Source organism: Myotis myotis, unplaced genomic scaffold, assembly GCF_014108235.1.
Source record: "Myotis myotis isolate mMyoMyo1 unplaced genomic scaffold, mMyoMyo1.p scaffold_m19_p_9, whole genome shotgun sequence".
Classification (NCBI taxonomy): domain Eukaryota; kingdom Metazoa; phylum Chordata; class Mammalia; order Chiroptera; family Vespertilionidae; genus Myotis; species Myotis myotis.
This window is the reverse complement of record NW_023416401.1, coordinates 61,088,642-61,115,591: the sequence shown is the minus strand read 5'-3', so window position 1 is coordinate 61,115,591 and position 26,950 is coordinate 61,088,642. Positions and strand designations below refer to the sequence as shown.

At 45.3% G+C, this 26,950-nt stretch overlaps 1 protein-coding gene across 3 annotated transcripts in view; it reads left to right on the top strand.

The window, feature by feature from the left end:
- Positions 1-8,468: 8,468 nt before the first annotated feature.
- Positions 8,469-26,950, top strand: part of KIF3B (kinesin family member 3B) — a 49,430-nt gene continuing 30,948 nt past the window's right edge. Inside the window, exons 1-2 of one of the 3 annotated variants that reach the window (XM_036322532.1) lie at positions 8,470-8,594; positions 14,105-14,190. The gene's annotated coding sequence lies outside the window, so the exon portion shown is untranslated. Of the gene's footprint in view, positions 8,595-14,104; positions 14,227-26,950 lie in introns of all 3 variants that reach the window. The other 2 variants (XM_036322533.1, XM_036322531.1) reach the window with 2 other exon arrangements.

Sequence of the window (26,950 nt, the reverse complement as noted above, 5' to 3'; positions counted from 1 at the left end):
GGGGTGGGTGAGGGTGAGGGTGAGAGATCAACCAAAGGACTTGTATGCATGCATATAAGCCTAACCAATGGACACAGAAGTAGTGGGGTGAGGCCATGTGGTGGGGGTTGGGAGCGGCTGGGAGAGGTCAATGGCGGTGGGGTGGGGAGGAGACTTAGGTAATACTTTAAACAATCAAGAATTTAAATTAAAAAAAAGTTGGGCTTTCTAAAGGGACAGCATTCAGGGCACAGGGATAGCATGAGCAATGTCTTGGAGGGGTATCAGAGCAGATTGGGAAGGCTGGAGTGATGGGTGCAAGGCTGGGGCAGGATGGAGGATGAGTACTATGGGAGGGAAGTCCAAGAACTAGGCTGGGACTAGGTGTTAAGGGGTGAGTAGTTGGTTTCTGATTTCTATGGGCCAAAGAAAAAGGCCAGGTTGCCCTAACCGGTTTGGCTCAGTGGATAGAGCATCGGCCTGCGGACTGAAAGGTCCCAGGTTCGATTCCAGTCAAGGGCATGTACCTTGGTTGCGGGCACATCCCCAGTAGGGGGTGTGCAGGAGGCGGCTGATCGATGTTTCTAACTTTCTTTTATATATATATATATATATATATATATATATATATATATATATATATATAAATTTATATATATATATATATATATATATATATTATTGATTTTTTTACAGAGAGGAAGGGAGAGAGATAGAGAGTTAGAAACATCAATGAGAGAGAAACATCGATCAGCCGCCTCCTGCACACTCCCTACTGGGGATGTGCCCGCAACCCAGGTACATGCCCTTGACTGGAATCGAACCTGGGACCCTTCAGTCCGCAGGCCGACGCTCTATCCACTGAGCCAAACCGGTTTCGGCAGACTTTCTATCCCTCTCCCTTCCTCTCCGTAAAAAATCAATAAAATATATTTAAAAAAAAAAAAAGAAAGAAAGAAAAAGGCCAGGTAATGTTTTCCACTAGCGTGTGAGGAGGGAAAGCCCCCACCCCCAGACCTGTGACAGGATGTGGCGATGCTCGTGGGTGACTGAGGCGTGGGCAGGGAAAGGGAGCATCTAGGTTAAAAAAGGCCCGTGGCCCAGGTCCCGAGGAGAGAGACGGGCAGTTCTACAGCTGCTGAAAGCCTTACTGCTGCAGCCTTTCCTGGGTCTGATGATCTAGGAGAGGGCCAAGGGCTTGGCTGCTTTTGTACCCCAGATAGTCAACCTAACATTTCCCAAGGGCTATTGGTAGATCAGGTGGGGAGGGGGTAGAGGGTGGGGGACCACATGTTTGGAGGTAGGAGTGACAAAGAGCTTTAGCTATATTCTTCTTTGCTTTTTGTTATTGTTGTTGCTTTTGCTGTATTCTTTTTATTTTATTTTATTTTATTGATTTTTTACAGAGAGGAAGGGAGATAGAGAGTTAGAAACATCGATGAGAGAGAAACATCGATCAGCTGCCTCCTGCACATCTCCAACTGGGGATGTACCCGCAACCCAGGTACATGCCCTTAACCGGAATCGAACCCGGGACCTTTCAGTCCGCAGGGCGACACTCTATCCACTGAGCCAAACCGGTTTCGGTTGCTGTATTCTTTAAAAACTTGTTTTTTAATTTCAAATCATGTGTATTTGAATAAATGACCCCAAAACTCAGAAGGTGAAAATAATAAACATTTATTACCTCATGCAGTTTCTGAGAGTCCTGAATCTGGAATCAGCTTAGCTGGGTAATTCAGGCTCAGAGTCTCCCGTGAGGTTACAGTTACAATGTTTGCCAGGGCTGCAGTCATCTGAAGGCTTGACTGGGGCTGGAGGGTCTGCTCATTTATATGGCTGTTGGCAGGAGGCTTCAATTATTCCCCAAGCAGGCATCTCCGCAGGGCAGCTCTTGATATGGCAGCTATTTTCCCCATAACAAGGGATCCAAGAGAGAGAGCAAGAGACCAAGATGGAAGCTCCAGTGCCTTTGTTGTTGTTGTTAATTCTTACCCAAGGATATTTTTCCATTGATTGTTAGAGAGAATGGAAGGGAAGGAGAGAGACACGCAAAGAGAAATATGGGTGTGAAAGAGACACATCGATTGGTTGCCTCCTGCACGGGCTGACTTGGCCTGGGGATCAAGCTTGCAACCAAGGTATGTGCCCTTGACCGGATTCGAACCCAGGACCCTTCAGTCTGTGGGCTGATGCTCTATCCATTGAACCTCCAGTGCCTTTTTAAAAAATACATATTTTTTGTTGATTTCAGAGAGGGAGAGGGAGAGAAAAATAGAAACATCAATGATGAGCGAGAATCATCAATTGGCTGCCTCCTGCATGCCCCCCACTGGGGATTGGCTTGCAACCTGTGCATGTGCCCTGACCAGGAATCGAACCATGACCTCCTGGTTCATAGGTCTACACTCAACCATTGGGTCACACCAGCAGAGCTCCAGTACCGTTTATAACGTAATCTCAAAGGTGGCATACCAACATTTCTGCCATATTTTATTTGTCACTAAGATATTGTGATTTACAAAAACATGTAAACTTTGTCATTCAGATAATCAAAATATATTTTTCAGGTATATTCGGTCTTCATTCACAGTTCCTGGCTCAAAGTTCCCCAAATCCCTGAAATTTCCTGAGGGATAAGAGCAATGGGAGCACTGGGTGTCTTGATATTCATAACAAGCCCCCTTCCATGTTCCTATTAATGAAAGATGATTTTTGCAAAGTGCCTTAGGATGGGGGGCTTGTTGCTAGGGGAACCAACGGTCAGTAGAGGTTTGGAACTTTTGATTCCACAGAGGGGGGGAGAAAAGGCTAGAGGTTGAACACCTCACCGATGGTCAATGAGTTCATCAATCATGCCTGTGTAATGAAGCCTCCACAAAAACCCAAAAGGAAGGAGTTCAGAGCCCTTCTAGTTTAGGGAACCAGAATGGCTTCATGTGACACCTTGTAGGGCCCCAAGCTCCATGGGGACAAAAGCTCCTTTATTTGGGACCTCACTTCATCTGGTTGTTGATTCGTGCCCTTTAATATCCTTTGTAATAAATCGGTGATCTAATGAGTAAAGAGGTTTTCCTGAGTTCTGTGAACGGTCCTAGCAAATTAATTGAACCTAAGGAGAGGGTCATTGGAACCTCCCATTAGTAGCTAATCTGAAGTGGAGGGCGATTTTGTGGGACTGGGCCCTTTACCTGTGGAATCTGATTCTATCTCCGCATAGATAGTATCAGAATTGAGTTGAATTTTTGGACATCTCCTGATATTTGAGAATTGCTTATTGGCATAAAGAAGTCCCCCCACTCCCCCCACACACACCTTGAAATTGGGTTCAGGAACCCATTCAGTCACATAAGCCATTGCTGATTCAGTGTGAAAGGGGCCTATACAAGGATTTGAATGCAGTGAGGGTCATTGAGGGTCATCTTGGAAGCTGGCTACCACAGCATGGATTACCAATACAAGTTATTTTGTAAATGTAAAGAGATCACAAAGATATATTATTAATAGCAAAAAGCTATTAATACCTTTTTCTAGAATCTCACTTTAATAAAAAGAGAAACACAAAACATATATTTCTATTATACATACAGATGTAAATGTATAGAAAAAAAGGTCTAAAAGGATAAAATTAAAGCTATTCCCTCTGGGGAGGGAAATGGAATGAAATGTTGTGAAAAGAAACTAACCACTTTTACACTGTATTTTCTTTATGATTTGAATCATTGGGTCACTGTTCTAATTTTCAGTTGCTTGATAGCAAACCACCCCAAACTTAGTAGTGTAAAACAACAATTTTTGTATTCTGCTGACAGATTTGATGAGTTGGGAATTTGGACAGCACATGGTAGAACTGATGTGTCTTTGCTCCATGATGTCTGGGGCCTAAACTGGAAGACTAACATAGCTTAGGTGACTACATTCGCGGGACCTGGGCTCAGATAGGGCCATTCACTGGAACACCTGGCTCTCAGTGTGGCTTGGTCTTCCTTACAGCATGGAAGCTGTGTTCCAAGAGGAAGTGTCCCGGGAGGAAGCATCTGGAAAGAGGATATTCCAAGAGAACCAGGCAAAGCTGCATGGTTTTTATGACCCAAGATCGGAGGTCACATAGCATCACATCTGCCATATTCTGTTGGTTAAATCTGCTACCAGCCTACTCAAATTTAAGGAAAGAGGACATACAGTCTCCCTCCCTTGGGAAGTGTGTCAAGGAGTCTGTGGCCATTAAAAAAAGAAACTGCCGCCCTAGGTGGTTTGGCTCAGACTGAAGGGTCCCAGGTTCGGATTCCAGTCAAGGGCATATGCCCGGGTTGCAGACTTGGTCCCCAGAAGGGGGCTTGCAGGAGGCAGCCTATCAAAGATTCTCATCATTGATGTTTCTATCTCTCTTTCTCTCTCCCTTCCTCTCTGAGATCAATAAAAATATATTTTAAAAATAAATAAAAATAGAAAAGAAACTGCACAGTTAGTTATATGACTTTAAAATCTATTTTAAATACAACTTTGAGGCTGCCTTTCCTGAGACGGTAGATTGGGAGCAGCTAGGCACATGCTCACAGCTGCTGCCTCCCAGACTCTTAGGTCCTTCTGCTCTTTATCTCCTGGAGCCCGAACATCTCAGGGACACTGAGATAACTTGGCGGTTACAACTTAGAATTCTTTCGTTTTATTTCTTTTCTTTACCTGGGAACAAGCCCTTTATGTAAATATTTATATATGGATTTATTTGTTCCTCATGCCTTGTTCCAAAAAGGATTTGAGGAAGCTTATTTATAAGAATTTATACAGTATAATCATGTGATTAAAATACATATAAATAGATCATAGAAACCAAGGTGAAGGGAAAGGAAAGGCTGAAGTAGTAAGTTGAGACCAGAGGGGAAGTTAATTCTCAACAATATATGCTGCAAAGTCTTAAGTAAATATTTGTCACTGCAGGGCTGGGAGGGATTATGTATGCCATCTGATCCAGCTCCCCAACTGCCTCTTGAAACCCCCTTCCCACACCCTACCATGTACCCAGCTAGCCTCAGCCTGCACGTCTCCAGTGATGGGGAGCTCACTACATTGCAAGGCAATCCCAACTATTAGAAAGTATGGATGGACCCAGGAATCATAAACTCAAATGCTTCCAAGGGCCAGGGAGGCAAGGAAAATGAATGAACCAGGTTGGTGTGGAGCTGGGGAGCATATGGCAAATGAAACTCACATCCAGTTTAACAGGGGCAACTGCTCTCCTTCCAGGCAATTATTGCCACGTGGGAACCCATGTGGCCAAGTCTTTGAATATCTCAGAAGAAGCTGGAAATTCCAATTTATATGGGAAATTTCCTGCTTTTTATTTTTAAAAAATATCTTTTATTGATTTCAGAGAGGAAGGGAGAGGGAGGGAGAGATAGAAACATCAATGGTGAGAATCATTGATCAGCTGCGTTCTACATGCCCCACACCGGGGACTGAGCCCGAAACCTGGGCATGTGCCCTGACCGGGAATGGAACTGTGACCTCCTGGTTCATAGGTTGACACTCAACTACTGAGCCATGCTGGCTAGGGCTCTTGCTTTTTTTAAATGTTGGCAATTAATTCTATTTTTTATAAACATAGCAGGCCAAATAGAACACAACTGCCAGTAGATGCTGCTCATGGTCCACCAGTCTGTGAGCTCAGAAGACGCTAAAGTCATGGACTTTGAAGTTGAGTTAGAACAGACTTTGACTTTGGCTCTGCTACTGTCTCATTGAGTAATTGTTTAGAGCCTCAGCTCTCCTCTGTGAAATGGGGATAATGATAGTTTTTATCTCTTAAATAGGTAGCTATGTGATAGGTAAGGTAGGTTGTCAAGCACTTACCACAGTGCCTGGCACATAGGAAGTACCAATAAATATAATGCTAAAAATAAAGGAATAATTTATAAATAATAAATAATGAACTGATGTTTCTCAATAGATATGCAGTGCTAAATAAATCAATAAAATAAAATAAAAACTATCATGAGGGCTTTTGTGGGGCTTCCATACACTGATTCCAGCCTTGCCTACAAAGATAACTTTTATTTTATTTTGTATTTTAGAGAGAGAGGAAGGGAGAGAGAGAGAGAGAGAGAGAGAGAGAGAGAGAGAGAAGAGAGAAACATCAATGTGAGAGAGAAGCAACGATCAGTTGCCTCCCGCACGCACTGTAACTGGGGATGGAATCTGCATCCTGGGTATGCGCTCTGACTGGGAATCAAACCTGCCACCTTCTGGTGTATAGGACAATGCTCCAACCAACCGAGCCACACTGGCCAGAACTATGAAGGTAACTTTTGATAAGAGTGATTGAGGTACATTCCAAGGCTTGGGGGACCTTGTTTTTAATTGATAGAAGTACAGGTCACATTATCCACTTAGGTGCCAGTATACACAGCATTTTCCTCAGTTCAGGGCTGAGACAAAACAGCTGACAAAGGAAGTCTGCAGGATCCTGCTTTTGAGTAGGGAGTAATGAGCAGATATGAACAGAGATATGTCGTGCTTGAGGAGAGAGGGGTGCAGAGGAGAGAGCATCCCTGGTGGGGAGAACCCCTGGAACAAAGGCACAGAGAGGCTGCGCGCAAGCTCATGGAGCCCGGCCAGAGAGAAAAGGGAAATACTGTACACCCAACAATGAGGTGGGCCCATGTTGGCAGGAGGAGTCTCCAGCCTCCTCCTCTGGGTGATGGGGGGCTATCAGAGTTGTGGACAGGGACAGGGATAACCAAGAATTATCAGTTTGCCAGTCACTGAAGTGCTGACCATGCATCCACAGGCCTCAAGTCAGAGTTGTGAGTGTGTGTCCCCTCTTCATGAGTCTGGGAGCCTCCAGAGAGATGGGGAAGAGATGAGCCTTTTGTTTGTTTGTTTGTTTTGTCTTACTGCTCCACAGACACACCCAATATTTGCAGAGGACTTGAGAGGTGAAGAGACTGTGCTGGGCACCTGACTGGAGGCAGCGGTGAGAGTGTGGGCTCTGGATTCATGTAATGATGAGACATCATCTTGGCTAGTTTTCCCATCTATAGGATGGGGATGATAATAGCACCTTCATAATCAGTGATTGTAAAGATCGATGTGCTTAACTCATTGTAAGTACTCTATAAAAAGGTCCTTTCTGTGACTTTCAATTCCCCCTTGGTCTACTTAACCTCGACCACCACTTTATATCTGTGGAATATCTGTCTCCTTCCTAAATCCATGTGCTTGCTCTCTTTTCATTCTCTAATCATAATTTCCTACTGGTCAGGAATGTGCCTTGGCCCTGGCCAATGTGGTCAGTTGGTTGGGCGTACTGGGTGTCATCCAGGGCACCAAAGGTTTGATTCCCGGCACATGATGGGGTTTCAGGTTGATCCTCAGTAGGAGGCGTGCAGGAGGCAGCAGATTGATGTTTCTCTCTCACGTTTCTCTCATTGATGTTTCTCTCTCCCTTCCTCTCTCTATAAAAATCAATAAAAACATTTTTAAAAAAGAATGTGCCTTTAAATTTCTTCATTTTTGATGCTCAGAAAAAGCCAAAAGGTCAAAGCTGAGAAATGGCAGAGTTGGATCTCTCTTCCAAGTTCGTGAACTTTGAACCCACACTTGTTCCCTGGGCCCAATACTCACTGGCTGTGTCTTGCCCAAGACTCCACAGTTATTAGTGGCAGAGCTGAGATCTAAATCCAGTGCCTGGAGCCCTTACCCCGCACTCTTCAACCCCCGTATGGAATCTTTAGTTGCCCTTTAGTATAATCACCGTGCTTCTCCTACACGACTCCCTACATTTTACTCCATTTCACTACATGATCAACTCTCCCACAAGAATTCTGTGAGATCATCCAGCAGGAGTCATGCCAAATTTGTGGATGAAAAGACTGGGGCTCAGAGAGGGAAAGTGACTTGAACAAGGCCATTAGAACTGGTTGATATTGCAGGTAGACTAGAGATGAGGGGAGCCTGGTCCGGCCTGGTGTGGTGGCACTGAAGATGGAGAAAGATGGATAGACAAGAGCAATATTTGAGAAGTAGACTAAGGGATATGCTGACGACATGCTGACTGACTGGATGTGGGGGTGAAGGAGAGGGAGGGGAAAAGAATGATTCCTAAATTTTTGGCTTGACTGACCAGGTGGACCCTAAATGGGACCTCAGTAGCAGTTTGAGATGCAAGTCAGGTAACTGAAGTGAACGCTCTTTAGGAAAGGTCAACCGGTGGCTGAAGGCGCGTGGAGGGACCAAGGCAACGCGTTCCATTTTTAAGATGGGGAAACTGAGGCACCAGATACCAGCGGGTGGAGTCACGTCCCATTGCTCTCTGCTCACACTCCTCAGTTGGGTGAAAGACAAGCGTGTTGGGCACCTACTAGGAGCCAATCCCCAGCCCCGCCCCGCCCGCCCCGCCCGGCCCTGCAGGCTCTCCCTGTCCGCCGTCCGAATCCCAATAAAGTTATTGAAATTGACACTGGTTGCTAAGGAAGTAGGTCGCGGAGCCGGGTTGCCAAGGAAGTGAGCGGCCGCCGTCTCTCCCCATCCGGGGCAGTGGGGAATGGCTGAGCCCGGGATTCGCCGCCTCCGCCGCCGCCGCCGCCGCTGCCGCCCGCTCTCGGCTGCCGCCGCAGGTGAGCGGGGAGGAGCCCGGAGCCGCGGGGCTGGGCGGTCCCGCCGCCGCCCGGACCTTCGCGGAGGCCGCGCTGGCGCCGCCGCTGGCTCGGCACTGCCCGCGGGAGCATCCTCTGCGCTGCCTCCCGGGCATCCTCCGGCCGTTGGGTGGCCTCGCCCCTCCATCTGTGGGTGGAGGTGCGGCCAGACCCCCAGACCCTGCAGCCAGCTGTTGGGGTCCGCTCAGGTGTTTGGCTGTGATCGGGACCCGGCTCCGGAGGGAGGCGGGAAGCGAACTCCTGGGGTCCGCGCTCGGCGCCGCTCCCGCGCACGGTGTGACCTTGGGCGAGTCCCCTTCCCCTCTCTGGCCTCGGTTGACCTGTTTGGCCCAGGCGGTCCTAACGCTTGCTGCTCAGAGCGGCTGAGATGATGAGGCGCGCGTGTTGAAAGTGCCCTAAACGAGGAGAGGGAGCATTCTTAGGGCGCCCTAGCCCGAGGGCCAAGAATCCAGTTTGAAGTCTGAGTGTCTGAGTTTGAGACTGACTCTCCACTTAGTCATTGTGTAGCCTTGACTTTTTCTTTGTCTGTAAAACGGGTTAATGAGCCACAGTGGGAATCCAGAGTACCTCCAGCATCCTGGCACATGGTCAGTGCTCAACACCCTGTTATGAGGCATGTGAGATGGTTTGGGCAAGGCTGCCAGGAAAGGACTTGGAGACAGGTAGGATTTAGGTTTGTAGAGTGCCAGCTTATATGGGTATTCCTATCCCCAGTTTTACTTCTCCATTCTGTTCGGAGCAAGGGAGGTGGTGTGGACTTTGCAGGTAGCCCTGGCAAGGGAAGTCCGAGTCAGGTCCCTGTAGATGGCCAAGGTTATGTGGCCTTACTTTCTGCTTGGGTCTTGTTCACCCTTCCAGAAGAAAAAAGGTATCTTATGCCTTTTAGGAAGTGCTTAACATGTAATATCTATGTACAAGTATATGGTTAAGCATTTTCAGGTACACTATCTCATTTACTCTTCACATAGACTTTTCCAGGTAGGTGGTGATTTTATCTCCATTTCAATGAGGAAACAGGCTCAGAAAAGGGAATGACTTGCCTAAGCATCTTATACCTATTGAGTGATGGAACAGGACACCCAGGTAAATCCTCTATTTTCTCCCCCATACCCCGATGTCTCTGATTTCTCAATGGTAGCTGTTACCAAGCCACAAGGGTATTCTTTTATTACTCTAACTGCTGTGGCTCGAGGCTTGTCTGCCAGTGGCAAAGAAATCAGATCTTACATAAAGCTTCATTTAAATAGGTACTCTCCAAAGTGTGAACCTCAAAAGGAGCTGGAATGTTTAGAAGGGGGCTTCTCTGTCCCTCAGTCCCCTCCTCTTTAATGAGAGGAGCAGGCTAGATGATATCGGAAGGCCCTTTCAGTGCTGTTGTGCAATTCTGATTGCATGCTTGTGGCTTAAAAGTATGGTATCAGGCTGCCTGCGTTTAATTCTTGGCACTGCCGCTTCCAGGCTGTGTGCCACTCTGCAGTTTACTTCACCTCTTTGTGCTACAGTTTCCTCATCTGTAAAATGGTAATAATAGTATCCACCATATTGGGCTATTGTGAGGATATATTTGAGCCTAATACAGGTAAAATGCCTGGAAATTTTGGTAAATGTTAGCTATTGTTCTGTAGGCTTAACATAGCTCCTTTATATTCTAATTGATGGGTGAATAAAAGAGCTGTCACAATATTATGCAAAAATATCAGCGTTATGACAGGGTCGTCCCAGGAACCTGCAGTCCCATGCCAGATTGGGTTGCAAAGGAAGACGAGAGTTGTTGAGAGGATGCCACCATGGACTGGTAGCTTGACTTCCAGTTCAGTGAATGTTTACTTAATCCCTTTATGCCAAGCAGAGTGGCAGATGTGGAGATCAGCCACATCTTCCTATTCCTCAAGGACCTCAGAGCTTAACTTATAAATGATTAGGTAGGAAGCAAGGTGAGAAATGACAGTGGCCTTCCAGGGCAGCAGAGATGGTGTAAGTGGTTGTGTTTTGGAGGTAGAACTAGCAGGAGGATGGTTGGGGGATGAACTAAAGAAATCAAGGATGACTCCTGGGTTTTCGGCCTGAGCAATTAGGTAGGTGTTGGTAGTGCCATCTGCCTCTACAATGATGGAAGCACTTTTTGGTAAGGTGCCCTGTGAGGAAGAATTAGCTATGATTCACTCTGAACCCCCTGGAGGAGAGGCATAAAGTATAAACATCATATCTTTTAGTCTGTGGGGTGGAAATCACAGATTTCATTGCAGGAGAACAGCCAGGTGCTTCGCTGAAGGCTCCACCTTGGACATCCAGAAGCCCTTCATTTCTTGAAGTCTGGCTCTTTGCCAGCTTGTGGAGTGGCAGGTGTGGGCTTTGCCATCTGTCTCGTGCTGTTGGCATTGCTGTGCTGACTCGAGATCTTGGCTGATGAAGGCTGGAAGGAGGCTGGCCAGGTCTGGGAGAGCGAATGGAATCACAAGGGAAGCTCACTGCCCCTGCCAGCGTGGTTCTTTCCTTGGCATCGAATGACATTTCTAAAGTTGCAGAGCTCTTGATTTGAGAATACCTTGAAAAGCTCTTGTGTTCTGCCAGAATTCCTAGAGGATTTTTGAATGGAGCAAGGGAATTCAGGCTTTCTTTTCATAAACGGTAATACTTGCATGTGTAAATTTAGGGGTTACAGTGTTGGAAATTCAACATTGTGAATTTTTTATTTTTTTTATTTTTTTTATTTTTTTATTGATTTTCCACAGAGAGGAAGGGAGAGAGACAGAGAGCCAGAAACATCGATGAGAGAGAAACATCGATCAGCCGCCTCCCGCACATCTCCCACTGGGGATGCGCCCGCAACCCAGGTACATGCCCCCGACCGGAATCGAACCTGGGGCCCTTCAGTCCGCAGGCCGATGCTCCATCCACCGAGCCAAACCGGTTTCGGCCAACATTGTGAATTTAAGACTAATAATCCTACCACCTCCACTTGTATACTTTTGTTTGCAGTTTAGAATGCTCTTTCGTCTGCATTTTCATTTACTAATGTTCAGTCAGTTGAGATCATGTGGAATATGTATTATCCTCAGTTAACAGATGAAGCATTGAGATGCTGAGAGAGTATACATTTTTATCAATAGTATTAAATACCTACTAGGTGTTGGATTAGGTAGATCCTTGCTGGTCAAGGTGTGTTCTGCACTAATGTCCTCAGAGAGCTTTTATTTTAAAAACTAGAGGCCCGATGCATGGGTCCTGGCATGTGGGGATTGGGCCAAAACCGGCTCTCCAACATCCCCTGAGAGGTTCTGGATTGTGAGAGGGCGCAGTCCAGGGGTCCCACTGGTGCACGATCGGGGCAGGAGGAACCACAGGAGGGCTCCAGGGCATGTCTGGCCAGTCTCACCCAGCCCCTATTGGCCGGACCCCAGCAGCAAGCTAACCTACCTGTCGGAGCGTCTGCTCCCTGGTGGTCAGTGCACGTCATAGTGACTGGTCCAAGGGCCGGACACTTAGCATATTAGGCTTTTATTATATTGGACTAGTGGCCCAGTGCACGAAATTTGTGCCCATTAAAAGGGAATTAATTAGAGGAAGTATTTTAATATTGCTATTTGCCCTTTCTCTATACTAGAAGTGTCAGAGATGAAAGAAAATTAGTAAAATGTATATGAAAATCTCCCTCCTGTCAGAGTCTGGGGCGCGCCGCAGGACCCAGAGTCAAGTCCCCGCCCACCTGCATGTGCTTCGAAATTGCAAAAGACCCAGACCTGGCCGGCCCCACCCCCATTGGGCGAGACTCAGACCTGGCCGGCCCCACCCCTGTCAAGCCCCGCCAGGTGGGGTTGTAGCCTCAGGTCCCCCTGGCCCAGCGCCGGGCGGGGTTGCAGCCTCAGGTCCCCTGTCAAGCCTCATGAGTGGGGGACGAGGCCTGAGGTCCCCCGGCCCGGCCAGGTGCCATGCAGCCTCAGGTCCCTGCTGATCGGTTGTTACGTGTGATGACTATTTGCATATTAGCCTTTTATTATTATGATATTTTTTTAAATTGACTTTAGAAAGAGAGGATGGGAGAGGGAGAGAGATATAGAAACATCATTCAGATGCCTCCTACATGCCCCCTACTCAGGATCAAGCTCTGACTGGGAATTGAACTGGTGACTTCTTGGTGCATGGGACGATGCTCAATCAACTGAGCCATACCAACCGGGCCCCTGAGAGCTTATTTGAAATGCAGACTCTAAGCCTAGATTCATAGATCAGTCTGCATTTTACCAAGACCCGACTCCTCCACTCCGAGTGTTTCCTGTGCATATTAAAGCTTGAGATGCACTCAGTTGGTAATAGGTAGCAAACCCAGTGATAATGATAATAAAGGAAATAGGAATAGCTAACGTTTATTGAGCCAAGCGCTGTTCTAAGGACTTTTCATATGTTGTCTCACTTAGTCCTCCCAGCAACTCTTTGGTTACTATTGTGATTCCCACTTTCCAGAAGAGGAAAGTTGAGGCACAAAAAAGTCAAATAACTTCCCCAGACCTGCTGACCTCAAGTCCATTGCTCTTTCTGCCACTCACTTGTTCATCTGTTTTTCAGGTGGGCAGTATATTCCTGATGTTTTGTTAGAGACCTTTCTCTTCTGTACCTGGGTAATGAACTTTAAATGCTGATGAAAAAGTGGCTTCAAAGAATGAAAAAATCAGGGGGAAAACCCTTGAGTTATTTTAATGTAACTATAGGTGTCAGTTACTTGACTGATAGGTAACAAACAGATACCCAGTATGTAAGATGGACTACCTGTCACACTTCTTAGTTTAGCGGCCTTACTCAGGGCAGAAACAGCTGAAGCAGGTAGGAGCTGTGGGCTTTTCTTCTGAGTCATTCAGCACTAAACTGTTTTTTTTTATTCTAGCAATAATATCTACATTGGGTGAGAAGAGGGTGGCTAAAGTCCTATACCACCCTCTGACTAATTGCAAACGATTCAATTTTATAGTGCCTTGCTTTTCCCTCTCTGCCTTGTGGGTTCCTTATTTCCCTTTCAGCATCTCCTTATCTCCCAAGTCTTAGAATTTCTTTTCTTTTCTTTTTTTTAAAATATATTTTATTGATTTTTTACAGAGAGGAAGAGGGATAGAGAGTTAGAAACATCCATGAGAGAGAAACATCCATCAGCTGCCTCCTGCACACCCCCTACTGGGAATGTGCCCGCAACCCAGGTACATGCCCTTGACTGGAATCGAACCTGAGACTCTTCAGTCCACAGGCCGACGCTCTAGCCACTGAGCCAAACTGGTCAGGGCAGTCTTAGAATTTCTTGTTCAAGGCCTATGCCATCCAGGAAATTTTGGTATGAAAAGGCAGTGGGATCTGGGTGGAAGCATGAATTCTAATAGCAATTCTGCCACTGGCTGTGTGACCTGGGGCAAGTAACTCAACCTCTCTGGCCCTGGTCTCTATATATGTAAAATGAGGACATGAGCTAGCCTTCCAATTTCTTCCAGCCCTTCCTGAAGACTGAGCTTGGAACGGGGTGATACTCTCTTCTTCGTTGGTGGCTGCATGCTGGGCTTTCTCCAGGACCGCAGGGGTGAGGATTTTAGAGCCTATTTCTTGACCGTCTGAGGTAATCTTATCAGCATCACACATCTGCACTGAAGCTTGGGAGGTTGGAGTTTAAGGCTTCGTTAATCATGGTGACACATTGTGTCTCCTCACTTTGTCACACTGATTGCAGACATTGAACTTGCACACAGGCAGATCTGTCTTTAGTGTGCTGATTTATTTAAATGACTAGAGGCCCAGTGCACAAAAATTTGTGCACTCGGGGGTGTGTGGGGGGTCCCTCAGCCCGGCCTGTGCCCTCTCGCAGTCTGGGACCCCTTGGGAGATAACGACCTGCTGGCTTAGGCCTGCTCCCGGGTGGCAGAGGGCAGGCCTAATCCCTAGGTGCAGCCCCTGGTCGGGCTCAGAGCAGGGCCGATTGGAGAGTTGGGGCACCGCCCCCTGTCATGCACAGAGCAGGGCAGATTGGGAGGTTGCGATGCCACCCTCAGTCACTCTCAGGGTAGGGCCGATTGGGGGGTTGGGGCACCGCCCCCTGTCACACTCAAGGCAGGGTTGATGGGGAGGTTGCGGCACCACCCCCTGTCACGCACAGAGCAGGGCCAATCAGGGGGTTGGGGAGCTCCCCCCTGTCACGCACAGAGCAGGGTCAATCAGGGAGTTGGGGAGCTCCCCCCCTGTCACGCACAGAGCAGGGTCGATCAGGGGGTTGGGGAGCTCCCCCCTGTCACTCACAGAGTAGGGCTGATAGAGCAGGGCAGATCAGGGGGTTGGGGCACCGCCCTCTATCACCCACAGAGCAGGGCCTATCAGGGGGTTGGGGCGCTGCCACTCTCACACTCAGGGCAGGGCCGATGGGGAGGTTATGGCTCTACCCTGTCACACACACAGCAGGGCCCGTGGGGTGGGGGGGTTGGGGCGCCGCACCCTGTCACACACAGAGCCGCAGGGCGATCAGGGGGTTGGGGAGCTCCCCCCTATCAGGCACAGAGCAGGGCCGATCAGGGGGTTGGGGCGCCTTCCCCTGTCAGGAACAGAGCAGGGCCTATAGGGAGGTTGTGGCCCCGCCCCCTGTCACATATAGAGCCGCAGGGCAATCAGGGGGTTTGGGCACTGCCCCCTGTCACGCGATCCCTGTGCCTGGAGGCCTCGCGGCTCTGCTGATCCCGGTGCTTGGGAGGAATATTACCCTTTTACTATATAGAATAGAGGCCTGGTGCATGGGTGGGGGCTGGCTGGTTTGCCCTGAAGGGTGTCCTGGATCAGGGTGGAGGTCCCCACTGGGGTGTCTGGCCAGCCTGGATGAGGGGATGATGGCTGTTTGCAGCTGGTCACACACCCTTCAGGGTGGGGGTCCCCACTGGGGTGCCTGTCCAGTCTGGGTGAGGGGCTGAGGGCTGTTTTCAGGCTGGGACTGAAGCTCCCAACTGCTCCTTTTTTTCTTTTTTTTTTTTTTTATTCTGGGCCAGCTTTAGCTCTGGCTCCAGCTCTGAGGCCTCTGCTGCTGAAAGAAGGTATCTGGTTTGTTTAGGTTTTATAATCGAAACAATGTATAACTCCAGCTCTGAGATCCCAGCCCGCTGAAAGCTGGTTTCTGGGGTTTTGTTTAGCTTCTATATTTGTTACAGTGTTTCTTAAACTGCAGGCTCAGAGGCTGGCAAGGCAGGCGGGGAACGTTGGAGTCCTCCGTCACTGAAGCAAGCAAGCCTCATGTTAGTTTCAAGCTGCCTGGCTGCCGGCCGCCATCTTGGCTGGCAGTTAATTTGCATATCTAGCTGATTAGCCAATGGGAAGGGTAGCGGTCGTACGCCAATTACCATGTTTCTCTTTTATTAGATAGGATAGTTTGCATTAGAGAGCACCAGTGATCCTTGTGGTAGGTGTGGTTTTATTTTTAAACTTTTTGGCAAGATATTTGCAGCATTTGCATTTTGTCATATTTGAACATAGTGTGTAAATGGAAGTGAGTCCAAGTGAAACAGAAATTGTAATAGATTATTGGGAGTTGAGATTTGACAATCTGTAACCTATTCTGGGATCTTTCATATCACCTTCAGCAGTGGTTTCAGGAAGGACTTGCATTGGGGCTTTTGTGGGTGACATAAACAGAAACTGAATGCTCAGAGCGCAGGCTGCAGCAGCTTAGTGGATTGCAGTAATCATTACTTTATAGCACATTTCAGGAACCTAAGCAAAAACACCTAGCTAGTAAATCGTAAAAGATTCCATCCCAGTAAGATAAAGTATCAGCTCAAGTTACTTAAGATAACCACAAGAAGATAGTTCTTAGAAATACTTACTGGTTTTGCAAGATCTGCAATAATGAGTCAGATTCTAGCCTAAGAAATAGAAGGTGTTTTTCTTTCCTTCTTCAATTGCCAGCATTAAAAAAAAATTATTATTGTATTTGTTGTTGTTAATCCTCACCCAGGGAAATTTTTTCCATTAATTTTTAGAGAGACTGGAAAGGAGGGGGTGAGACATAGAGAGAGAAACATCAATGTGAGAGAGACACATTAATTGGTTGCCTCCTGCACATGCTCGGACCTGTGGCCAGGGATAGAGCCTGCAACCAAGGTACGTACCCTTGAAGGCTGAGCCTACATTGCCACATGAGATATTAATAAAGTGCAAATAGCCATAAGTGACCTAAGTGACATTTTTTTAAATTAAATCTTTATTGTTCAGATTATTACATTTGTTCCTCTTTTTTCCCCCCATAACTCCCCTCCTTCCAGTTCTCACCCCACTCTCCGCCCTCACTCCCCACCCACTGTCCTCATCCATAGGTGCACGATTTTTGTCCAGTCTCTTCCCGCATCTCCCACACCCCTTTCCCCCCCAAGAATAGTCAGTCCATTCCTTTTCTTTGTCCCTGATTCTATTATAATCACCAGTTCATTCTGTTCATCAGATTATTTATTCACTTGATTCTTAGATTCACTTGTCGATAGATGTGTATTTGTTGTTCATAATTTGTTTCTTTACCTTTTTCTTCTTCTTCCTCTTCTTAAAGGATACCTTTCAGCATTTCATATAATACTGGTTTGGTGGTGATGAACTCCTTTAGCTTTTCCTTATCTGTGAAGCTCTTTTTCTGACCTTCAATTCTGAATGATAGCTTTGCTGGATAAAGTAATCTTGGTTGTAGGTTCTTGGCATTCATCACTTTGAATATTTCTTGCCACTCCCTTCTGGCCTGCAAAGTTTCTATTGAGAAATCAGCTGACATTCGTATGGGTATTCCCTTGTAGGTAACTGAGTTTCTTTCTCTTGCTGCTTTTAAGATTCTCTCTTTGTCTTTTGCTCTTGGCATTTTAATTATGATGTGTCTTGGTGTGGTCCTCTTTGGATTCCTTTTGTTTGGGGTTCTCTGCACTTCCTGGACTTGTAAGTCTATTTCTTTCACCAGGTATGGGAAGTTTTCTGTCAGTATTTCTTCAAATAGGTTTTCGATATCTTGCTCTCTCTCATCTTCTGGCACCCCTATAATTCTGATGTTGGTATGCTTGAAGTTGTCCTAGAGGCTCCTTACACTATCTTTGTATTTTTGGATTCTTTTTTCATTTTGCTTTTCCGGTTGGGTGTTTTTTGCTTCTTCACATTTCAAATCTTTGACTTGATTCTTGCGCTCCTCTGATCTGCTGTTGGGAGTCTGTATAGTATTCTTTATTTCAGTCAGTGTATGCTTAATTTCTAGTTGGTTCTTTATCATAACATCGAGGGTCTCTTTAGATTTCTTGTAGATCTCATTAAGTTTATCGGCGGCTTCTAGACAGTTCTTGAGAGGTCTTAAAAGTGTGGTTCTGAACTCTATATCTTCCAGTGACAATTTTGTCCTGTCTCCGCATTTTTTTATGCTTTCTTGGCGCACCCCCTAGTGGTCTTTGTGCGCAGTCTTGTTGTAGTTAAGCCTTGATTGTTGTAGTTAATACTGGGGGGATTTGACCTCCAGGCCAACTGGCTGTGAGAGTCAGCTGTGTCTGCAGTGGGAAAACTTCTGTCCTCTGGGGAGGTGCTAATCTAGCCCTTGCCTGAGGCTATCTGGCAAATGGCTCTGTGCAGGGCTTGGGCGGGGCGGGTCCCAGGGGATCAACAGGGTGGGCGGAGGGAGCAGTTATGGCTGCTCTCAGTCCGGTCCCCAGAGGCTCTGCCTCTCAGAGTCCCAGCAACCGCTGCAAACCTCGGAGAGAAAGCTGCCCTCGCGTTCCGACCGATGCCAGACAGTCCCGCTTCTCCCGTTTGAGTCTGGGTCCCTAGAGACTCGCCCAGAACTGGAGCTCAGGGCCTGAGCCTCCCTCCGGATTGAAAACGACAACCCGCCCTCAGCCACCAGCCCGCGCCGCGCGTACCTCCGCACCTTTGTATTTTCCGCACTGCGCCTCCTCTGAGTCTCGGTATGCTGTCCTCTTTCCTTCTAGTTGAAGAATTTCCCCTCAGCCAGCTTTCCTGTGGTTCTGGGTGATGTCCGTTCCATCTTTTAGTTGTATTTTTGAAGTGGTTGTGCGAGGCAGCATTCTCCGGTGTTTACCTATGCCGCCATCTTGGTTCTCTCCCTAAGTGACATTTAAAAAAAATATATTTTTATTTATTTCTGGGAGAGGGTGAGAGAGATAGAAACATCAATGATGAGAGAGAATCACTGATCGGCTGCCTTCTGCATGCCCCACACTGGGGATCCAGCCCACCACCCAGACATGTGCCCTGACCAGAAATCAAACCGTGACCTCCTGGTTCATAGGTCAACACTCAACCACTGAGCCACATGGCTGGGCAAGAGTTATTGCCTTTTAAATTATTTTGGTTCTTCTGACTATGGCAGAGAGAATATTTGTTTAGTTCTAGCCTATTTTTTAACACTTGCTAAAGCTGGCTTTTTAACCAAGAGAGATCAGGTCTCAACCTTAGGGAAACTACAGTGTCTAGCTAGAATTTAGTGACTTTGTTGTGTGTCCTTATATTTATTTTTACAGTTACCTTCTACTTGCACTGTGACACTGATTTTCCATTCATGGTAGGGATATAAAGTAACTGTTTAAAAATAAATTTGTATTAAAAGAAAGTAGCTTTCAAGAAAACCTCAAGTAAATAATAGTACAGGTGGTGTCCGGATATGGCAAAATTGTGAAGAGACAATCCGCTGACCGACATTTAGGACATGCTGGTGTAGAAAAAAGCCATGAACTTTGGAGCCAGTTAGACCTGGTTTCTGCTTACTTTGCCACTTATTAACTCAGTGTGCCATGCTACTTCCCTCTCCAAGGCTGAGGTTTTCTCCTCCTGTAAATTGAGTCAGGACAGAAGCACCTCCTGTGGGCCAGGCAGTGTAATGCTTGTCTCCCTCTGATCCTCACTCTGCTCCAAGGTGCAGGGTATCGGTACTCCCACTTCACAGAGGAGGAGACGGGCTCAGAGGGTGGACTTGCATGGAGCCCCAAAACTAGGAATGGTAGGCCTGGGCTTCATTCCCAGGGGTGTCTGAATCTTTTGTTGTTATTCCAGGCCACCTCCCTCTTTTAAATATAGATTTTGCTGTGGCTCTCTACTGAGGTGAGTAGCAGTCTGATTGAAATGAAAAGTCATTTGCCTGACTGGTGTGGCTCAGTGGTTGAGCGTCGACCTATGAACCAGGAGATTATGGTTCCATTCCGGGTCAGAGCACATGCCTGGGTTTTGGGCTCGATTCCCAATAAGGGGCGTGCAGGAAGCAGCCAATCAATGATTCTCTTTTATCCTTTGTTTCTACCTCTCCCTCTCCCTTCCTCTCTGAAATCAATATATATATATATATATATATATATATATATATATATATATATATATATATATAATTTTTTAAAATATATATTTTAATGATTTTTTACAGAGAGGAAGTGAGAGAGAGAGAGAGTTAGAAACATCGATGAGAGAGACACATCGATCAGGTGTCTCCTGCACACTCCCTACTGGGGATGTGCCCGCAACCAAGGTACATGCCCTTGACCGGAATCGAACCTGGGACCCTTTAGTCCGCAGGCTGACGCTCTAGCCGCTGAGTGAAACTGGTTAGGGCAATAAAAATATATTTTAAAATGAAAAGTCATTACACACACCCATGTTCACTATAGCCTAATTTGCAGTTGCCAAGAGATGGAAGCAGCCCAAACGTTTATGGGCAGATGAATGGATAAAGAAAATGGTACTGCCCTAACCGGTTTGGCTCAGTGGCTAGAGCGTCAGCCTGCGGACTGAAGGGTCCCAGGTTCGATTCCGGTCAAGGGCATGTACCTTGGTTGTGGGCACATCCCCAGTAGGGGGTATTCAGGAGGCAGCTGATCGATGTTTCTCTCTCATTGATGTTTCTAACTCTCTATCCCTCTCCCTTCTTCTCTATAAAAAATCAATTTAAAAAAAAAGAAAAAGAAAATGGTATTTACATACAGTGGGATATTATTTATTCCTAAAAAAGGAGATCTTGTCACATGCTATAACATGAATGAAACTTGAACTAGAATGATGGTTTCCGGAGCCTAATGAGGGGAAAAGGGATTTATTTGATAGGTATAGAGTTTCATTTTGGCAAGATGAAAAAGCTCTAGGTATTGCCCTGGCCAGTTGCTCAGTGCTTAGAGCATCACCCCTCAGACCAAAGGGTCGTGGGTTTTGTTTCCAGTCAAAGGCATGTTGTACCTTGATTGCAGGTTTGATCCCCAGCCCTGGTTGGAGCACGTATAGGGAGGCAATAATTGATATGTCTCTCTCATTTCGATATCTCTCTCTGTCTCTGTCTCTCTCTCTCCCTCCCCCCTCCTCCCTATCCTCCTCTCTCTCTTAAAATCAATGGAAAAATATCCTCGGGTGAGGATTAAAAAAAAAAAAAAGCATATTATCATAGTCATTAAAATATTATTTAAAAAAATTCTAGATCTCTATTATACAACAATGTTGATATAGTTAACAATACTGAATTGTATACTTAAAAATGATTAAGAGGGAACATTTTATATTATGTGGGTTTTTCACTACAATTAAAAATTTCAAAAGTTAACAGAAAAAAGATAAACCATTGGCCAGGGCAACTTTTTATTATGGAAAATCTGAAGCATACATAAAAGTAGAATGAACCATGGACCCATTACCCTGCTACAGCAGTTATCAACATGTAATAATTTTGTTTCATCTATAACCTCCCAACAACCCCACCCTGTCCCTGATTATGTTGATCCCAGACAGCATATAACTTTATCTGAAAACTCTTTTGTCTGGATCTCAAAGTAAGAACATATATATTAAATACATTTTATTGATTTTCTACAGAGAGGAAGGGAGAGGGATAGAGAGGTAGAAACATCGATCAGCTGCCTCCTGCACTCTCCCTACTGGGTAAGTATGCCCGCAACCAAGGTACATGCCCTTGACCGGAATCGAACCTGGGACCCTTCAGTCCGCATGCCAACGCTCTATCCACTGAGTCAAACCAGTTTGGGCAAGTAAGAATAATTTTTAAAAAATACAACTTCACACCTTAAAAGGTAACAACAATTTCTTAACACCATCTAAGATCCAGTGTTCAAATTTCCTTGATTGTCTCATACATTTTTTAACAGTTGGTTAGTTTGAACCAAGATCCAAAATGGGTCCCAATCTAGGGTCAGATGTTGTATTTGATTAATTAAGCTATTCATCAGAGTATTAATATGTTTTTATTGATTTTAGAGAGAGGAAGGAAGAGGGAGAGATAGAAACATCAATAATGATAATTGTTTTTTAAAATCCTCACCTGGGGATATTTTTCCATTGATTTTTAGAGACAGCGGAAGAAAGAGGGAGAGACAGAGAGAGAGAGAGAAACACTGATGTGAGAGAGACACATCGATTGGTTGCCTCCCACACCTGCCCTGACCAGGGTCAGGGATCGACCCTACAACCGAGGTTTGTGCCCTTGACCTTGACCGGAATCTAACTGGGGACTTTCTAGTCCGCAGGCCATCGCTCCATCCACTGAGCCAAACCAGCTAGGGTCAGTGTGTATATTTTTAGCAGAGAAACAGCTTCATTTCTTTTCTGGATTAGTACATGGAATGAGAAGTTCCTGGCAGGAAGGCTTTTCCAGCTTCATAGCTTCATGGTGGTCAGAGCATGAGCTGTGTGTGTCAGGGTTGTGTGGACAGTGGTGTGCACTGTTGGTGAAAGGATAAATGGTACAGCCTGGGGGAAAGGTAAGATGGTGCCCTCTGTCAAAAAGGAACATGTAAGCATTTAAATGGCCTACGAATTACTCCCACCGGTAGCTAAAGGTATATGTTTAAAATATTCACTGCAGCATTGTTTGCAGAAGTAAAAAACTAGAAACCATCAGAAGGTCCCTTAGCAGGGGACTAATCAAATACATTATAAGACAATCATGCTATGGCATCTAGGCAACTATTTTAAAGGGGAGTGGGCTGTCTCCAAGATCTATCAACTGAGATGGAGAATGGTGCAGCCCTGGCAGGTTTTCTCAGTGGATAGAGCATCGACCCTCAGATTGAAGGGTCCTGGGTTCAATTCCAGTCAAGGGCACATACCTTGTTGCAGGCTTGATCCCGACGCTGGTTGAGACACATGCAGGAGGCAAGATATTTCTCTCTTGTTGTCTCTCCCCCTCCCACTCTTTCTCTAAAAAAAACAAAAAAAAATCAATGGAAAAAGAGAATGGTACATAGTATACTAGTACTTCCACTTGAGTTAAAAACAAAAGTGAAGGAGCAATACAGATACATTAATGCTTATGCATTGACTTTCTCCCAGGGGTAGGGGGAAGATTTATTTACTTGTTCACTGTATACTCACACATACAGCTAGAATTGATTTTATTGTTTTAATTATGCATATATTGATGCACAGTGCATATATGCATATGTGTGTGTTATACAGCTAGAATTGTTTTTATTGTTTTAATTATGCATATATTGATGCACAGTGCATATATGCATATGTGTGCGTTATACAGCTAGAATTGTTTTTATTGTTTTAATTATGCGTATATTGATGCACAGTGCATATATGCATATGTGTGTGTGTTTTAATGTTTTTATTGATTTTAGAGAGAGAGGAAGGGAGAGGGAAACATAGATGTGAGAGCAGAACATCGATAGGCTGCCTCCTGTATGCCCCCATCTGGGGATCAAACCTGCAACCCGGCCATGTGACTTGACCAGTAATCGAACTGGCAACCTCTTGGTGCATGAGATGATGCTCAACCAACTAGGCCACACCAGCCAGGGCACGTGTGTGTTTTAAAAATAAGTTTATATGTGGGTTTTAAATAAGACAAACCTGCTTTTGAATCTTGGCTGTTCCACTTAATTGCTGTGTGACCCTGGCTAAATTAATTTCTCTTAGCCTCCCATGCTTATTTTTAAAATAGGGCTAATAGCTATTCCTCATTAGGTGATTTTGAGGATTAGAAGAGGAATACACATTAAGCTGTTGATATACTGTGAGTTGTGACTACTGAACACAACAAAACCCCAGGCCCACATTGATTGTGAATGAGAATTGTCCTCTAGGCTTGAATATATGTTTTTGGATGTATTCTATGAATGTTTCACAATTGGATACAAAAAAGGAATTCTTTCCCTCTTTTTCCTCTTTGATAAATGCTTTCTTTGTTTGCTTGTTTCAGTCATCAAAAAACGGAATGCATGGCATCAATTTGAATTCAGGGCAGGCATTTATTTGTTCATGTTTCTTGTCTGTGACTTTTCTAGGTTTCTTTCCAGATAAGTAGCCTAAGACACGTAAGCTGAAATCAAGCTGCTAGACATTATCCCCAAAGAAAAAAATAGCTTTATTGCCATCTCCCCACTTGATATTAAGAAACAAAATACAGGCACCTCTTAACAGGGCCAGAGAAAGCCAAAAAATCACTTGCAGGCACACTCCCAGAGATTAATATTGCTTGCATTTCCTGAGTTTTATTACACATTTTGTGCTAACTAAGCATTTAACATTTATTAGCTTACTTATTCCTTAGAATGGTTCTTTAATGTAGGTGTTGTTATTAGCCCCATTTTATAGAAGAGGTTATGATTTAAGGAACTTTCTCAAAATTTTATAGCTAAGTGGCAGAGCAGAAATTCAAACCCTGACCTGTTGAACACTAAAGCTCCTGCTTTACGCTGACTTCACAGTCTCCCCCACATCTTTCTCTGCACATACTCATGTATACATGTAAATAAATCTCACCATGGTAACTCTTCTGTGTTTTTTTTTCACCCAAGAAGATGTCATGAACATCTTCCCATATTTAAATACCTAGATATATATTGCTATTATTTTTGTTGTTTTTAATCCTCACCTAAGGATATTTTTCCATTGATTATTAGAGAGAGTGGAAGGGAGGGAGGCCTCATCGATGTGAGACAGACACATTGATTGGTTGCCTTCCTCATGTGCCCCTACCAAGGCCAGTGATCAAGCCTGCAACCGAGGTATATGCCCTTGACCGGATCGAACCTGGGACCCTTTAATCCCATGGCTGATGTTCTAGCCATTGAGCCAAACTGGCTAGAGCCGCTATTCTTAATGAATTCATAATTTCCCATTGTAGAGATATGTCATAATCTAACTGGTCTCTTAATGATGAGTATTTAAGTGGTTAGAAATGGTGCTGTGATAAACATAAACATGTACATACATTTTGCACGTCTTCAGTTATTTAATGATGTTCTTAAAATAATTCCAAGAAATGGAGTTGCTGTTTCAAGGGAGTATTACATTTACAGTATTACACTTTACAAATAATTTGTACCAGTTTGAGATGCTGTGGCTCTTGTATGTATAAGGGACAGTTTGAAAGTTTCTAGACAATTCACACAACTGTTTGGCTTATAAAGCAAGATGACTTTATGTTTATAAACAGTGCCTGTAATAACAGCAGAATGTATTTTATTAGTCTGTTTTTTTAAAAAAAAATATTTTTATTGATTTCACAGAGGAAGGGAGAGAGAGAGAAAAACATCAATGATGAGAGAGAATCATTGATTGGCTGCCTTCTGCCTGTCCCCTATTGAGGACTGAGCCAGTAACCCTGGCATGTGCCCTGACCAGGAATAAAGCCGTGACTGCCTAGTTCATAGTTCGCCACTCAACTACTGGGCCACACCGGCCCAGTTAGCCTGTTATTTTGAAATCTTTGCTCTGAGCATCTTTTCAGGCTGAGACTACCTGACATGCTACATTGATATTAGAAAGTTAAAGATTGCATTGCTGTAGGCCTCACTGAAGCTTTTTTATGAAGCTTTACCACAAAGTTGAGACAAGTGGTTTTGCTTCTAGGGCCCTTTGTTCCTCAGTTATATTCATGGTGGTAAAAATGGACAGAGGAAAATGACTTTTGACACTTGGATATCTATATATATATAAAAGGCTAATATGCTACGTGTCCAACCGTCCGACCAGTCGCTATGACTCACAGTGACCACCAGAGGGCAGACACTCAATGCAGGAGCTGCTGAGCTGCAGTGACTTGGCAGTGGTGGTTCTTGGGTGATGCACCCTGAAACCAGAGAGGAGGGAGCCCGATTCCTCTCAGGGCCGTGCGATTCCACCTTCAGCCATGGGTTATGTTGTTGCTGGGGCACTGTCAACCCCGAATCTGGTTTACTGCACACTTGTGTTTGCGTTCCATAATCCTGTATGACAGCAGCTTTGCAGAGCGCCCTCTTGCACTCCAGGATCCCTCAGGGGATGTCAGAAATCCATTTTCGGCCTGATCCCCGCAGGCCAGGCCGAGGGACCCCTCTCCCCCCTGCTCTGGGGTGGGGCCACGGGAGGTTAGCTGCAGGGCGTGTCTGGCCCATCGTGCCCAGTTCTCCCCTCTGGCCACCTTCTAATTAATTTCCTTTCAATCCGTGCACCGGGTCACTAGTTAGTTTATAATTTCATAAAACTTCCATCACTTTCTTCTTCTAATTTTATTTTACTGACTAGGTAATATATTCATGATTTAAACTCAAGAAGGTACAAAGAGTATACAAGGAAAAGTCTCTATAACTCTTGACCCTCAGCCACCCAGCTCTTCTCCCTACAGGCCACCATTGTTGTTATCTGGCTCTTGTATATCCCTCCAGATAGATGTATTTCATGCACATATAGAACTATTCCCTCAACACAAATCTTAAATCCTTTTAATGTTCTACAGGGCAGTGATGTTATTTTTTAACTAGAGATGAATAATCTTGTTTTGAAAATTGTGTTAACTCCCATTGTGATAACTGGCCATCTTGGGACACAGGGACCCAGAGCTGACTTACTGTCATGGTGTGGTTCATGGGTTGCAAACAAGGAGTCCTGATCCTTCAAAACAATTAGCAACCCTGTGAAGAGAGAAGTGTTGCTGGTGATGAGGTGGGTAGAGAGTAGAAACAGCTGTTTTCCTTAGGAGGAACCTGCACAGGGCGTTGGTGTGGACTGGGAGTTGCTTTTATCTTCTTGCCCCAGTGTTGCAGTGTTTTTTTTTGATTGCCCATGTGATCTATGGTTTGGGCTGCCTTTTAGACACTCTGAGTCCTTAAACTCCAAGCCAGGGAGTTGGCAGGCGGTTGCCTCGTCTGATCTTAGTGGACATTGCATTGGAATGCATTGATTAAAGATGCATTAGTACGCACTCTGTGTGCCCATAGATTGCTCCTCCTTGCAGGGTTGTTTCTGGTGAATTGCCAGACCTTTATTTTTTCCCATTTGATGATACCACATGCTCATTAAAGAATATTTAGAAAATACAGAAATGTTGAAGAGCAGGGGAAATCACCTATAGACCC